This window comes from Schistocerca cancellata, chromosome 1 (genome assembly GCF_023864275.1).
Source record: "Schistocerca cancellata isolate TAMUIC-IGC-003103 chromosome 1, iqSchCanc2.1, whole genome shotgun sequence".
NCBI lineage: Eukaryota > Metazoa > Arthropoda > Insecta > Orthoptera > Acrididae > Schistocerca > Schistocerca cancellata.
Genome location: NC_064626.1, coordinates 546,930,552 through 546,949,205, shown reverse-complemented (window position 1 = coordinate 546,949,205; position 18,654 = coordinate 546,930,552).

Below are 18,654 nucleotides of genomic sequence, written 5' to 3'. Positions count from 1 at the left end.
TCACGCCCTTTGACTCTCATAATAGCAGTCTGCTCTTCATACAAATGGTAGATCAGCTTTCTCTCCCTGTATTTTATCCCTGCTACCTACAGAATTTGAAAGAATGTAAAACAGTCAACATACAATCCTCCTTCAGATCTACAAATTGGCTATAAATGTAGGTTCTCCTTCCTTTAACCCTCTCGCGGGTGCATTTCTTGTAGGGACTAAGCAAAATTATTATTTTCTTGGTTGTCATCATTCGGCCCGAAGACTGGTTTTATGCAGCTCTCCAGACTACAATATCCTGTGCAAGCCTCTTAATATCTGAATAACTACAGCAACCTGGATCTGCTTACTGTATTCATCTATATCTCCCTCTATGATTTATCCCCTCCCCCCACCACTACTTCCCTCCAGTACTAAATTGGTGATCCCTTGATGTCTCAGAATGTGTCCTATTGCAGTGGCGTGGGTTAGAAAGATGTGGCGTATAATGTTTGATCGCTGTCTCTCATTGTACTGTGCACTACAAAAGTTCCACCTCCCTCAGTACGGCGTCTGATCACCAGCCAATTTCTCTGCATACGTAGATACCGTCCAGACGATGTTAAAAGCAGCATTGAAGAAAAACACCATTGATACTTATGTTTGCAAAGTCCGCATAAACTCTGGTAGCAAGCTATCCTGTAATATCGTATAACAAATTTCGGGTGGAGGGTGTTTGCTTCATCTCTTTAGAAAAATGGCAAAATTCTGCAACGAGTTCTTTTATTTCTTAGGTTCAAAATTAAACAGTTGCCATCAGCCCATATTTAATTAATGAATATCATCACTGTCCTCAACTCTCAGTTCATACAACCCAGTGCATATGCAAGGCAGTCAGAAATGTACTCAAGTCCGACCCAAATTATTATGCGATTTACAGTCATCACTCTGCTGCAATATATGAGTGTCACATTAAGTCCTTTTCAGTGGATTTCTAATAAAGAAACTGCTCGCCAAATATTCCATAGATGAATATGAAACATGCCACATGGAATTTTACAAAGACCAAAAGTGCAGACACGTTTATCTAAAAAATCACTTCACCACACTCAAATTTTCAAAATCTGTCCGTTATTCCGGGCACACAATCTGCACGCGAGAAGCCAATTATTTCTTCATTTTACACATAATGAAGACAGAAGCTTTCAACATGACCAGCAAGTCTGATAGCTGACTAGTGACTGCCTTCACTGCCGTTCCTTCCACAGCCTATAACTACTTGCAATGTGTGGGAAATGCTTAATTCTGATTGGTTGTTCAAAATGACCAGCCAATCGAAACAATCCTTAGAGTTATTTTTCGGGCTAAACACTCTTATGCCAATTAACATTTACACATGCATTTACGTCACTTCATCATGCAAATCTTAAAAAAACGTTTAACAAAACAAAACCAAACAAAAAGAAAACTAATCTTGAAATGACTTTAGAAAATCATTAATTTGCAAATGGCTATTCTGGCTGCCTTCTTACAAAAGCAAGTACGCTTGGACATGCGTCATCAGCACAATGGGGAAATTACATTTTTTGTTGAAAGTTGTTTGCTTAACACTTTCCCATGTTACAGTTACGTAATGTTTAACACGAGATAATATTGAATTTTTTCGTATGTCCCACATACGCACTCTCACTCATTTTAATTTACTCACACAACACTACATTAATTAAATACTGATCTTTTCTGAATTTTATATTATGAAAATGAAAAATAGTGAAAGTTTTTAATTATAAAAAATCTAAATAAATTGTTCTGCCATTTAGTGAACTTCAGAAATAATTCCAAATAATACTAAAAGATGAACTGCAAATTTTCTGTAACTCTGAAAGTATGCCTGCTAGAATGCTGAGATTTTTACACAATCTTCTTTTTAATAACGAAGGGCAGTATATTGACTTCTGACTACTTTGAATAATATTTAATATAGTTTATTTAGATTCTTAGGGGCTTGAAAATTCAGTCGCTCCACAAGTGACAAACACACACACACACACACACACACACACACACACACACACACACACACACACACACACACACACACACACACACACCGCTTTCCATGGCTAGGCTAGCGACAGGTGTGAATGAGTCATGCTAAGATACAAGCGGCTGTTTCTGTCACTGCCAATGGCTCCAAAGCTAAGAGCCATATTGCAAAGTAGCTTACTGCAATAAAATGCTATTGCATATTGACTCACGACGTTACACTATCAACTGATTCCTTCTTTCAGCTTCGTCCCCTCAAATCTATTCAGTACCTCCTCATTAGTTACGTAAGCCACCCATCTAATCTTCAGCTTCTTCTGTAGCTCCACATTTTATATGCTTCCATTCTCCTCTTGTCTAAACTCTTTATCATCCAAGTTTCACTTTCTTACATGGGTACACTCCATACAAATACCTCCAGAAAAGACTCCCTAACACTTAAATCTGTCTGGTGTTAATAAATTTCTGTTCTTCAAAAGTGCTTTTCTTGCCATTGCCTGTCTACATTTTACATCCTCTCTACTTCGACCATTTATTTATTTATTTATATGCCCAGTTCCATGGACCAAATTGAGGAGCAAATCTCAAAGGTCATAGAATGACAGTACATGAAATAACAACATAAAAGTAATAACAGATAAAAAATATTTATGAAACTGAAAAGTCATTCTATAAGTTTAAGTAAATGCAATCGACAGTACAATAAGAATCAGCTTAATTTTTCAATGAACTCCTCAACAGAAAAGGAGTGATCCATCCGGAAACTCTTCAGTTTTGATTTGAAAGCATGTGGATTATTGCTAAAATGTTTGAATTCTTGTGGTAGTTTATTGAAAATGGATGCAGCTGTATACTGCACACATTTCTGGACAAGAATTATGGAAGTCCAATCCAAATGCAGGCTGGATTTCTGCCGAGTATTAACTGAGTGAAAGTTGCTTATTCTTGGGAATAAGCCGATACTGTTAACAAGAAATGACCGTAAAGAGTGTATATATAGAGGGAGGCAAATGACAAAATACCCGGACTAGTGAACAGGGTTCAATAAGAGGTTCGTGAACTTACACTACTCATTGCCTGAACCACCTGTTTCTGAGCCAAAAGTATTGTTTTAGAATGGGAAGAGTTCCTCCAAAATATAATACCATGCAACATAAGCGAATGAAAAGAAGCAGAGTAGACTAATTTTCATGTTGAATGATCACTTCCTTCAGGTACCATTTGAATAGTAGAGATGGTATTAGTTGATTTTCTACAAACCATGAACTTGTCATGAACTGCACTGTTTGAAACTGAGCCAATGTTATACACAACATCCTTTATTAAAAAGCTAGTGTCATCAGAGGGCATATCATTTATATAAATAAGGAACAGGAGTGGCCCCAACGCTGATCCCTGGGCACCCCCATTTGACAGTACCCCACTGAGACTCCACATCACAGCCATTCTCAACACTGTGAAAATGACCTTTCGCTGTTTGTTGTTGAAGTAAGAGGTGAACCAACTGAGCTATTCTCCATATTCCGCAATGGTCCAACTTCTGGAACGATATATTGTGATCAACACAATCAAATGCCTTAGTTAAATCAAAAAATATGCATAGCATTCAAAACTGTTTGTTTAACCCATCCAGTACCTCACTGAGAAATTTTCAGTTGTTAAACAACTTTTAAAGCCAAACTGTACATTTGCTAGCAAATTATGTGATATAAAATGACCAATTATCCTTACATGCACAGCCTTTTCAGTGTCTTTAGCAAACACTCACGGCACAGAAATAGGTATAAAATTGTCTACATTATCCCTTTCTCTCTTTTTATAAAGAGGATTTACTATGGAGCACTTTAATCATTCAGGAAACTGATGATTCCTAAAGGCAAAATATGGCTAAGTACAGAGCTAACGTGTGCAGCACAGTACTTTAATATTCTGGTAGGAACTCCATCATATCCATGAGAGTTGATAGTCTTCAGTGATTTAATTACTGACTCAATCTCCCCCTTGTCTGTATCACAGAAGAGTATTTCAGACATCAATCTCAGAAAGGTATTTGCCAAGAAAGTTATGATTCCCTGTAGAATCTAAATTTTTTATTTAATTCACCAGCAATGCTCAGAAAATGAATGTTAAATACTGAACACATCTGATTTATCAGTAACAGGAATATTTTTACTAAGAACTGACCTCAGTCATTTTGCTTCCACAGAGCAAAACTCATCTACTAGTTTTAAGTCATCATTTCTTATCTAATTTCCTCAGCATCACATGATTTAATTTGATTACATTCCATTATCCTTGTTTTGCTTTTGTTGGTGTTCATCTTATATTATCCTCCTTTCAAGACACTCTCCATTCCGTTCAACTGCTCTTCAAAGTTCTTCACTGTCTGACAGAATTACATTGTCATCGGAAAACCTCTAGGTTTATTATTTCTTCTTCTCAAAGTTTAGTTCCTACTCAAAATTTTTCTTTGGCTTCCTTTACTGCTTGTTCTGTGCACACACCGAACAAAATATGGGATAGGCTACAATCTTGTCTCACTCCCTTATCCACCACTGCTTTCATGCCCCTTTACTCCTATAACTGCCCTCTGGTATCTGTACAAGTTGTACATAGCCTTTCACTCCCTATATTTTACCCCTACTACCCTCAAAATTTCAGAGTATTACAGTCGCCATTGTCAAAAGCTTTCTCTAAATGTACAAATACTATAAACGTAGGCCTATATATCCTTAACCCATCATCTAAAATAAGTCGTAGGGTCAGTATTGCCTCACGTTTTTGTACATTTCTCCAGTATCTAAACTGATCTTCCCTGAGGTCAGCTTCTACCAGGTTTTTCATTCTTCTGTAAAGAATTTGTTAGTGTTTCACAATTATGGCTTATTAAACTGGTATTCTGTTAATTTTCACACCTGTCAGCAACTGCTTTCTTTGACATTTGAATTACTACATTCTTGCTGAACTCTGAGGGTATTTCACCTGTCTTTTACATCTTACACACTGGATCGAAGAGTTTTGTCATGGTTGGCTCTCTCAAGGCTATCAGTAGTTCTGATGGAATATTGCATACTCCAGGGTCTTATTTATACTTAAACTTAGGCACTCTGTCAGACTCTTGTCACTGTATCATATCTTGTTTCATCTTCATGCATGTCCACTATAAAGCTCCTCTCCCTTGTATAGACCCTCTATATACTTCTTCAGCCTTAAAGCTTTCCCTTCTTGTCTTAGAACTAGTTTTCTGTCTGTGCTCAAGCTATTCATAGCCATACAGCTGTGTCTGTTTTCCCCCAAAGGACTCTTCAAATTTCCTGTGGGAAGCACAAATTTGTTGGAATGAGATTTTCACTCTGCAGTGGAGTGTGCGCTGATACGAAACTTCCTGGCAGATTAAAACTGTGTGCCGGACCAAGACTCAAACTCGGGACTTTTGCCTTTCGTGGGCAAGTGCTCTACCATCTGAGCTACCCAAGCATGACTCATGCCCCATCCTCACAGCTTTACTTCTGCCAGTACCTCATCTCCTACCTTCCAAACTTTACAGCAGCTCTCCTGCAAACCTTGCAGAACCATCACTCCTGAAAGAAAGGATATTGTGGAGACATGGCTTAGCCACAGCCTCGGGGATGTTTCCAGAATGAGATTTTCACTCTGCAGCAGTGTGTGTGCTGATATGAATCTTCCTGGCAGATTAAAACTGTAAGCTGGAGTGAGACTCACTCGAGACCTGTTTTTTATTACATTCAGCCAAGATATTTCACCCCAGAGATGTCCGGACATCTTCAGGTGGGTCAGTGAAGAGCCCAGGTGCATTCATGTTATTTATGCTGAATCTCGTGCATGCAAAATGTGCTGGCATCTTGGATAATTTCAATTATGAGGTTTGTTAAGAAAATTCCAGAACATCCATGATTTTGTGCCAATGGTGTCTTGGAGCTTTTTTCAGTTTTAAGGCGTCTTTAATGGTTGTGACCAGGGCTAGTGGACAGAAGATAACCTGTTTTTATTTTTCCTAAGCAATCTGATAATTTTAGCATCTGTGACTTATTCAGTGCTGACCTGATGGCCTAATTTGAAATACTCTCCCCTCAATCTACTTCTTATTTAATAACAAATTCTTCGAACAAACAGTAGGCGTCACCATCAGAAGCCCTTTGTCACCTTGGTGGCTAATCCTTTTATTGAGGACTTTGAGGAGAAAGCAGTTTAATCTGCTGTTTTAAAGCCCATTGTTTTCCAGCATTATGTAGATGATACTTTTGCTAGATGGCCTCATGGCAGACAAGTACTGGAGAAATTCCTTTGTCACTTGAACTTATTACATGAGAACATCAAGTTTACAATGGAGACTGAGGAAAATGGGACATTACCGTTTTTATACATACTAGAATGCCATGAGAATGATGGGTCATTGGGACATTCTGTCTACAGAAAATCCACACACATGAATCTAGATCTCTAGGTGTCTAGCTACAATCACCCCGCACAAACTGCCAGTGTTCTAAGTCCCTTAATACATCAGACATACATAATATCAGACGAGGAAAACCTCTACACAGAACTTGAGAGGAGGAGGAGAAGATTTTTAAAGAGAATGATTACAATTCACCCCAAATAAAGGCCGCCACACACAGCTATAACAATAAAATAATAATAATAATAATAATAATAATAATAATAATAATAATAATAATAATAATAATACAACAAATACTGGAACAAAATAATGTGCAATCAGAAGAAGAAGAAAATACAGTAATGGACTCAAACATCCCAGAGCAAACAAACAAAGACCAACACGCATCAATTAAACAATCAGAGGAAAACGAAATCTTAAGACAGCCACCAGAACAAGCACAAATAGAACACGAAGAGACACATGTGTTAGACATAGAAGAGAAATTTCAGCTGACATATATAGAATACAAAGACACAAATACAGACATTAGACCATTCCTGCATAGACCGCCAAATAATCCACAAGTCGAAACAACAATAAAAACTATCAACACAATCATACACAACAAAATAAATGAAAACACAACTATGGAAGAGTTACAACTACTGGTTTACATAGGAGCACTCACTACACTAAATATACACACTAGGCAGAGATCAGAACAAACCAACACACAGAAGAAACCCACAAAACCAGCATGGCAACACAGGCTACAGATCAGAATAGAAAAACTGAGAAAAGACATCGGACAGCTAACACAATTTATAAGAAATGAAATATCAGACAAAAAACGAAAAAGGTTAGGTAAAATCTCACAACAAGAAGCAACAGAGCAATTAGATGAAAAAAAGCAGAAATTGCAAGCATTGGCCAAACGACTTAGAAGATACAAAAAAAGTGAAAATAGAAGGAAACAAAACCAAACATTCAACACAAACCAAAAGAGATTCTACCAAACAATGGATAACACACACATTAAAATAGACAATCCACCAAACATAACAGACATGGAACACTTCTGGAGCAGCTTATGGTCAAACCCGGTACAACATAACAGGCATGCACGGTGGATACAAGCAGAAACAGACACATACAAGATGATACCACAAATGCCTGAAGTGATAATTTTGCAACATGAAGTCACCCGAGCAATTAATTCTACACACAATTGGAAAGCCCCTGGAAATGATAAAATAGCAAATTACTGGCTAAAGAAGTTCACCTCAACACATTCACATCTAACTAAATTATTTAACAGTTACATTGCAGACCCACACACATTCCCTGATACACTTGCACATGGAATAACCTATCTGAAACCTAAAGATCAAGCAGACACAGCAAACCCAGCTAAATATGGCCCCATAACATGCCTACCAACAATATACAAAATATTAACTTCAGTCATCACACAGAAATTAATGACACATACAACACAGAACAAAATTATAAATGAAGAACAAAAAGGCTGCTGCAAAGGAGCACGAGGATGTAAAGAGCAACTGATAATAGATACAGAGGTGACATATCAAGCGAAAACTAAACAAAGGTCCCTACACTACGCATACATTGATTACCAAAAAGCCTTTGATAGTGTACCCCACTCATGGTTACTACAGATATTGGAAATATACAAAGTAGATCCTAAATTGATACAGTTTCTAAACACAGTAATGAAAAACTGGAAAACCACACTTAATATCCAAACAAATTCAGATAACATCACATCACAGCCAATACAGATTAAGCGTGGAATATACCAAGGAGACTCATTAAGTCCTTTCTGGTTCTGTCTTGCTCTGAACCCACTATCCAACATGCTAAATAATACAAATTATGGATACAATATTACTGGAACATACCCACACAAAATCACACATTTGCTATACATGGATGATCTAAAACTACTGGCAGCAACAAATCAACAACTCAACCAATTACTAAAGATAACAGAAGTATTCAGCAATGATATAAATATGGCTTTTGGAACAGACAAATGTAAGAAAAATAGCATAGTCAAGGGCAAACACACTAAACAAGAAGATTACATATTGGATAACCACAGCGACTGCATAGAAGCGATGGAAAAAACAGATGCCTATAATTACCTAGGATACAGACAAAAAATAGGAATAGATAATACAAATATTAAAGAAGAACTAAAAGAAAAATATAGACAAAGACTAACAAAAATACTGAAAACAGAATTGACAGCAAGAAACAAGACAAAAGCTATAAATACTTATGCTATACCAGTATTGACCTACTCATTTGGAGTAGTGAAATGGAGTGACACAGACCTAGAAGCACTCAATACACTTACACGATCACAATGCCACAAATATAGAATACATCACATACATTCAGCAACAGAAAGATTCACATTAAGCAGAAAGGAAGGTGGAAGGGGATTTATAGATATAAAAAACCTACATTATGGACAGGTAGACAATTTAAGAAAATTCTTTCTAGAACGAGCAGAAACTAGCAAAATACACAAAGCAATCACTCATATAAATACATCAGCTACACCATTGCAATTTCATAACCACTTCTACAACCCTTTAGATCACATAATATCAACAGATACAAAGAAAGTAAATTGGAAAAAGAAAACACTACACGGCAAGCACCCGTATCATCTGACACAGCCACACATCGATCAAGACGCATCCAACACATGGCTAAGGAAAGGCAATATATACAGTGAGACGGAAGGATTCATGATCGCAATACAGGATCAAACAATAAACACCAGATATTACAGCAAGCATATTATTAAAGATCCCAACACCACAACAGATAAATGCAGACTTTGCAAACAACAAATAGAAACAGTAGATCACATCACAAGCGGATGTACAATACTAGCAAATACAGAATACCCCAGAAGACATGACAATGTAGCAAAAATAATACATCAACAACTTGCCATAAAACATAAACTAATAAAACAACACGTTCCCACATAAAAGTACACACCACAAAATGTACTGGAGAATGATGAATACAAATTATACTGGAACAGAACGATTATAACAGATAAAACAACACCACATAACAAACCTGACATCATACTCACCAATAAAAAGAAGAAATTAACACAACTAATTGAAATATCCATACCCAACACAACAAATATACAGAAGAAAACAGGGGAAAAAATTGAAAAATACATCCAACTGGTTGAGGAAGTCAAGGACATGTCGCATCAGGATAAAGTTGACATTATACCAATTATACTATCAACTACAGGAGTCATACCTCACAATATCCACCAGTACATCAATGCAATACAGCTACATCCAAACATATATATACAACTACAAAAATCTGTAATTATTGATACATGTTCAATTACCCGAAAGTTCCTAAATGCAATATAACATATACCATACAGTTACAAGGAAGTCACGCTTGATCGAGGTCCGCGTTGCGTTCCATTTTTAACCAGACTTAACAGTCTGAGAAAAAAAAGTAAAGGCAATAATAATAATAATACACTTACACGATCACAATGCCACAAATATAGAATACATCACATACATTCAGCAACAGAAAGATTCACATTAAGCAGAAAGGAAGGAGAAAGGGGATTTATCGACATAAAAAAACCTACATTATGGACAGGTAGAAAATTTCAGAAAATTCTTTATAGAACGAGCAGAAACTAACAAAACACACAAAGCAATCACTCATATAAATACATCGGCTACACCATTGCAATTTCATAACCACTTCTACAACCCTTTAGATCACATAACATCAACAGATATGAAGAAAGTAAATAGGAAAAATAAACACTACATGGCAAGCACCCGTATCATCTAACACAGCCAAACATCGATCAAGACGCATCCAACACATGGCTAAGAAAAGGCAATATATACAGTGAGACGGAAGCATTCATGATTGCAACACAGGATCAAACAATAAACACAGATATTACAGCAAGCATATTATTAAAGATCCCAAAGCCACAACAGATAAAATCAGACTTTGCAAACAACAAATAGAAACAGTAGATCACATTACAAGCGGATGTACAATACTAGCAAATACAGAATACCCCAGAAGACATAACAATGTAGCAAAAATAATACATCAACAACTTGCCATACAACATAAACGGTAAAACACGTTCCCACATACAAGTATGCACCACAAAATGTACTGGAGAATGATGAATACAAATTATACTGGAACAGAACCATTATAACAGATAAAACACCACCACATAACAAACCTGACATCATACTCACCAATAAAAAGAAGAAATTAACACAACTAATCGAAATATCCATACCCAATACAACAAATATACAAAAGAAAACAGGAGAAAAAATTGAAAAATACATCCAACTGGCTGAGGAAGTCAAGGACATGTGGTATCAGGATAAAGTTGACATTATACCAATTATACTATCAACTACAGGAGTCATACCACACAATATCCACCAGGACATAAATGCAATACAGCTACATCCAAACGTATATATACAACTACAGAAATCCGTAATTATTGATACGTGTTCAATAACCCGAAATTTCCTAAATACAATGTAACATATACCGTACAGTTAAAAGGAAGTCACGCTTGATGAAGGTCCGCGTCACTTTCCATTTTTAACCAGACCTAAGGCCTGAGAAAAATAGAAATAATAATAATATTATTATTATTATTATTAAGTGCACTGGGGACACTGATGACTACTATAAATCCACTGTGTTCCTTTCATACACAGGGGAATGTGTCTTCTAAAATAGGCAGATAGCTTAGGAAAAATTAAATCAAGGTTATCTTCCCTCCACCAATGAAGAATTCAACACTGGTTGGATCTGTTAAAGACGACTTAACAACTGAAAAAAAGCATGCATTTACAAAATTCTTTGCCAGTGTGGTGCTATATATGTAGGCCAGATAGCATGAACTGTCCAGGAGCGTTGTACAGAACGTGAAAGATACACCAGTCTTCAGCAACCATCAAAATCAGCAGTAGCAGAACACTGTATTTTCATGGGACACTCAATGGAGTGTAATAGAACAAAAATTTTAGCTCCAGTTCCCAGTTCTGGGATTCAGTAAACAAAGAATTGCTGGAAATACATCTTGCTACAGTAATAATTGTTGTTGTTGTTGTTGTTGTTGTTGTTGTCTTCAGTCCTGAGATTGGTTTGATACAGCTCTCCATGCTACAGTAAAGCTGCATGCCCTTGGGAAAAATTACGGCTGTAATTTCCCCATGCTTTCAGCCGTTCGCAGTACCACAACAGCAAGGCCGTTTTGGTTAGTGTTACAGGACCAGATCAGTCAATCATCCAGACTGTTGCCCCTGCAACTACTGAAAAGGCTGCTGCCCCTCTTCAGGAACCACACATTTGTCTGGCCTCTCAACAGATACCCCTCCATTGTGGTTTCACGTTCATGGGGGGGGGGGGGGGGGGGTCTTGCTAATTATCTTTTAAATAATGACAACAGCTTACAACAGCATAAAAACTGAAATCCTACACGAGGTCTGTTCAAAAAATTCCCGAACTTTTTCCACAAAAAGTTTTTCTATGTTTACCTTTCAGTTATTGTGCATGGATCTCCTCCGAAATACTCTCCTCCACAGTTGATACACTGCTGATAATGCCATTCCCATTTCCAGAAGCAGTATTGGTACGAAGTATGCCAAAGTCGGGCACCTGTTCAAGAAAGGGTCAAGGGGAGACATGTGAAACTATTGTCTTATTTCTATCCTTCAGTCTTGTCAAAGGTGTTATAGAAAATGGCCCCAAACCAGATCGAAAATGTTATTGTGAGAACAATATTATTATAAGTAACCAGTTTGGATTTCAACCAGGAAAACACTCTGGACACAGTGAATAACTTTATTGAAAGAATATGCAAATCATTGGATCAGAGGAGTGAAGTTGTAGGTATCTTCTGTGCTTTCACAAAAGCATTTGATTCTGTGAACCATGACTTGCTTACCTACAAATTAGACAAATATGTGATTAAGGACAATGCTCTAGATTGGCTAACATCATACTTACACCACAGAAAACAAAGGTCCACTGTCACCTCAGATGCAATGAAGTTTTATTCTAAATGGAGTACAGTATCACAACTTGTGCTTAAAGGCTCCATTATGGGGCCCAATCCTGTTCCTGTTCCTGTTCCTGTTCCTATTCTATATAAATGCATTACTCACAAATATAAATTACCCATCAGTTCTGTTTGCAGATGATACTTCTGCTTTAATTGAAGATGACAATGCAGAAAAAATTCCAAGCTCAATCGTAAGCGCACTGAATACCTTTGATAACTGGTTACAGTTAGATGGATTGAAGCTGAACACTGCAAAAACCCATGTGGTACATTTTAAAACCAAACATTCAAAATGCATGGAACTTAAAATACAACATATCAATCAACTTATGAAAGAAGTTGACATGGTCAAATGCCTGGGACTAAATGTGGAAAAGAACTTAAGTTGGAATACACATATTGACTTCCTATCAAATAAACTAATGCAGTGTTGCATTTGTAATGCAAATAATAGCAAATTCCACTGACTTAAGTACATGGAAAAATTACTTGAATTTATCAGATATTGTATAATTTTCTGGAGAAGTTCAAGTAATTTATTTCGAATGCTGAAATGGCAAAAGAAAATAGTCAGATACATATATACTGCACATCAAATTGAGTCTGTGTTTAACAGCTGGAAGTTTCAGTATTGTATATCTGTTAGTTATTGTTTAATGCTGCATTAAGTAGAATGTTGTCGCACAATTTGTAAACTTCAAGATGGCACAGTTAGAGGATCAACGTGTCCACATTAACTTTCGCGTGAAACTCAAGAAATCCTTCAGACACACACCAAATGATGGAAGACCCCTCTCGTAGTGAGTGCTTAAGCCATACTCAGTGTTACAAATGGTTCATAGTGTTTAAAAATGGTCAGACGCATGTTGAAGATGACCCTCACTCAGAATTCTGTTAGACATCTACTGATGACACTTATGTTGGGAACGCCAACGAAATTGTGGGTGCCAATTGAAGACTAACTTTCTGAGAGGTTGCAGAAGAATGTAACATTTCAGTTGGATCATGTCATGAAACCTTGACACAGCATATTGGAGTGCATTGTGTTGCTGTCAAGTTGGTCCCATGGCTCGTGAGCCAAGACAAGAAAGACCTTCATCTAGCAGTCTGTGAAGAGCTTTTGAAGCGTGCGAATGAAAGTGAGAAGCTCCTTAAGAGAATCGTAACCGGTGATAAGATGTGGGTCTACACTTTTGATGTTTAGAACAAAGTTGAATTTTCACAATGGCTCGGGAAAGATTCCAAAGTTGAAAACCCTGTTGAACGAATGAAGATTAGTAATGACAGAAGAGAGAAAAGAAAATTTGCAGACAGTGTTACACACTATCCAGCAAAAGGAATTGTGGAATTTTTTGTGGAATTGTGGTTTATTTGTCTTGTAATGTAAATAATCTAAATCATTTGATTCATGTACAGGAGAGACATCAAAATTGTGGTAAAATACCACCATAAACACAGAACAGCTGATGTTAACAAACAGCATTCTAATAATAATACAGTTTTGTTATATATACATAAAGTAATATCTAACACTTAATTACCCCCCTTGCTCAAATTATCATTTTAACCTCCATGAATTCTTCTATTGAATAGTAGCATTTCTCCCACAGAATCTATTGTAGCCCCGGTTTTTTAAATTTCTAGCTTCATTTTAAATATGTTTCTGCCCATTAATTTGTTACATATTGCCAAACCCATGTACAATGGGGTCCATTCATATAATTTCAACTGGTGTCTGGGTACCACAAAATTATTTTTATTTCTCGTGTTTTACATGTGGTTAAAATGACTCTCCTCAGACAATTTTTGTCTGCTATGTAGGAACATTAGGATTTCATAAATGTATATGGAGGGAACAATTAGGATCTGTAGTTTCTGAAATAATGGGTGTTCTTTTGCTGTTTCAGTATCTGAAATACATTACTTGAACTTCCCCAGAAAATTATCCCATATCTAATGACAGATTCAAAATAACTATGATAAGGAATTTTTTGTGTACTAAAGTCAATGGAAGTTGCTAGTATTTGCATTGCAAATGGAAAACTACTTAGTTGTTTGATAGGAAATCAATATGAGTATTCCACCTTAAGTTATTTTCCACATTTAGTCCCAGGAATTTGACTGTGTCAGCTTCTTTCAGAAGTTGATTGTTTTATGTATTTAAGTTCCACACATTTTGAATGTTTGGTTCTGAAATGTACCGTATGGGTTTTTGCAATATTCAGTTTCAACCCATTTAACTGGAAACAGTTCTCTAAGGTATTCAGTGTGCTTACAATGGAGCTTGGAATTTTTTCTGTATTGTCATCTTCAATTAAATCAGAAGTACCATCTGCACACTGAACTGATGGGGAATTTATATTTATGGGTACATCATTTACATGGGATAGGGATAAGTTTGGCACCAAAATGGAGCCTTGAGGTACACCTTGTGATACTGCACTCCATTTAGAACAATAATTCACTGCATCTGAGATAATAGTTACCCTTTGTTTTCTATTGTGTAAGTATGATATGAGCCAATTTAGAGCACTGTCCTTAATCGCATATTTGTCTAATTTGTACATGAGCAAGTCGTGCTTCACAGAATCAAATGCTTTTGTGAGACCACAGAAGATACCTGCAACTTTACTCCTCTGATCCAATGATTTGCATATATTTTCAATAAAGTTATTCACTGCATCCAGAGTGTTCTTCTGATTGAAATCCAAACTGGTTACTTATAATAATATTGTTTGTAGAATAAAATTTTCGATCTGGTTTGAGGCCATTTTCTGTAATACTTTTGACAGCACTGAAGGATAGAAATAAGGCAATAGTTTCATATGTTTTCCCTCGCCACTATCCTGACAGACGTCTGGCTTTGGCATACTCCTTACCAATGCCGCTTCAGGAAGTGGATATGGCATTGGGAGCAGTGTATCAATTGTGGAGGAGAGAAGTTTGGAGGAGACCATGCACAATAAGTAAAGGGTAAGCATAGAAATACTTCATGGACAAAGTTTGGGAATTTTTTTGAACAGACCTTGTGTAGGATTCCAGTTTTTATCCTGCTGAAAGCCATTGTCATGATTTAAACGATAATCAGCAAGATGTATTTCCACCAATTCTTTGTTTACTGAACCCCAAAACTGGTAGCTGGAGCTAAAATCTTTGTTCTATAGCACACCATTGATTGGAGCCTAAAGTGAAGCCAGTGCCGAGCTCCCACCTATGCTCCAGCATATGCCCTGAACCTGCCCAGGAACACAAGCTGAAAAACCGGGCAGAGGGCATGGGCCCACATCCAGAGGCAGAGCAGGAAATGAAGATGGAGGCATCTTGATGACTGCACAAGGACCCGAGGAGGCATGTGGACAGCTGCAGGGAAGAGGCGGTGTGTCTTCAGATGATGGCAGCTGTCAAAAGGTGATGACTGTGAAAGGCCATTGATTGCCATTGGCTTCTGGACTGGTGCTGAGCAGGTCCTGCGATAGCCGGATGCAGCAATGGCTGCTGCCTCCAGGCAAGCACGGAATCTAAAAGCACAAAACCTGTGCCAGGATCATGCAATTCACATGGACAAGTTTGATTCTGGTGGCGTCTCTGCAGGAGAAATGTAGAATGTCCAAGAAAACATAGAATGGTGCCTTGCTCCCAGCATCTCTGTCCACAATATCTGTGAAAGACCGAATCATTAGTGTGATACTGTGCCTGTCTGGGGAGAGTGGGCACTGCCCTCTGTGGCAGGTGCCACAACTGAAGAAAGGTGCGCTGGTGCTGTCCATGTAACAGCTCTACCAGCAATGGTCCATTGCATGGCTGGGAGCTGTAGGAAGACAAGAATAACAACAGAGCTTGATACCATGTATGGGAGGCACAAAGTTTGTCCATCTGTTGTTTAAATGTTGGTACAAAGCATTCGGCTTTGCCATTGGATTGCTGGTGAAATGGTGCACTTGTGATGTGGTTGATGCCAGTGGAAATGGAGAACTGTTAAAACATATCAGTAACACATCAAAGTCCACTGTCAGTCACAAACATTTCAGGCAATTCCTTGAGGCAAAAGATGGACAACAAGGCCTGGATTGTGGAACAAGCTGTAGGAACTGTGAAGGGAAATTTGCTGAAAGTGTTAATGATAATCCAATGTATACTCCAGCTCCTTGGTGTGAATGACATCCCAGTGACCTTGAAGTAGCAAACGAAGCATATCAGGCTGGAGAGCCTGGGAAACCACAACACGTGACTGGTCACTATTTGAAGCAAAGTGACACCTTGGTGAAAGGCAAGGGTATGCCAGTGGGCAAAATACTTGAGAATCACAGAGCTATGATTCTGTCTGGGTGACCATGGCCACTCATTGTGAATGTAGTGCAACAGAAACCAAGAATCAGGGTACGCTGTTGTGGCCTGGACAATTTTCTGCTGATTAAGTGGAAAGCTACGCAAAGCATCTGTGTCTTGTGCATCAATGTAGCAACAAGAAGACCTGTCAAAAGTTCTTTGTGTTTATTGTTGGCACATGTTATTGACAGGTATTACCGTCTCCTAGACCGCTCCTTATGAATTACATACATGCCAACATCTGCTCTTGGCAAGACAGAGAAGTCGCACATCTCACTCAGCAAAGATAGGCGAGCATAATTACTATCAATATGCACACTTGCACGGGTCAGATATAAACAGACATGCAAAAAATTCATTATCTGTTGGGACAGAGTAGGGTCAAGTGTTTTGGATAACCCTTGGGTGGGGAGCATTTGTATACCCAACAGAAGGATCGTGTTACCATAACTATCACACAGTAGAAGGTAAAACTAAGCATATTATACACTTCCTACAGCTTAGACAAATGGAGCAAGTGGGTTGGCTTTTTTTGCATTAAACATGGTGTGTGAGTTGCCTCAAAGGGTTTATAGAAGCACCATTTAGTTCATGAGCAGTTTCCGAGAAAACCTGAAAAAAGGATTTTTCACCATTTTTTGGCCATCAGCAATGGATATCTAAATAATTAACCAAAGCAAATTACTCAAATTGTAACGGTATATTCTCTAGGCATTTTGAAGTGCTATCTTCCCTTTTCCAAAAATCTTTATCCATTATCAAGAAACACCCTAAAAACATAGGTTTTGGGTACCAAAACTTAGCCACAGGTCCCAAGATAGCTATGGAGAACAAATGACTGTAGTTTCTATGATAGACCTCTAGAATACCCATTAATAATGAAACTTGAAAATTTTCTTGAGCTTTCTGAGATACAGAGCTTTACAGTTACCCTTCTTGTACATGCAAAATCTGGTGTTAGGTGAAAACTTAGTTATAAAGTGATGTAGCATGGAGAAATATGCTGTACAGTGTCTGTCATCATGTTGTAGTACTGATGCACATTCAAAATACTTGTGCACATAAAATCTGGTCTGATACGTAAAATTGGTTATGCATTATTTCAATTTCACACAAGCAAGCCATTGAAATTTTATAGACCCTTAAAGTTCTTTTCATATGAATGACATGTCCTGCTGTAGCAGGAAAAAGAACCAGCAAAAAAATGTTGCTAGGTGCACAAAAAGGCAAACATATCCTTGTTTACAACACTGACTGAAAATTGGGGTTCTAGCTACTTCACTCTAACTTCCTCGGTATCTTTAAAAATTTTCCAAAAAGATTTTGGCACACAAACATACTCAAGCTTGTTTATGCTGAGAGAGGAAGAGAGAGTTGCAGTGGGAAAGAGATGGAAAAGTAACAGATACTGGAAGATTGTTGACAGTGATTGTGGTTTAGAAAGAGCAAATGGAGGCAGTGGTATAGTGAGATAGAGAGAGACACTATGGCTATGGAACATGCTTGACAATGAGGAAACACTGCTAGGAAAAAGAATTAAGGAGACAGTTCCAATTGGAGAGGAATAAAGAGAAGGAGAAACTGGAAGTGGGCAAGAGCCAGTGGTAATGAGAGACAGTCTCTGTGACAATGAGAATGAGGAAGAGAGAGATAGTGACAGTGAGAAGAGATAGCAGCATTGGGCAGGAATAAATGAGATAGTAGCAGCAGGAGAGAGCACAAGAGAGACAGTGACAGTACTAATAGCAGGACAGAACAA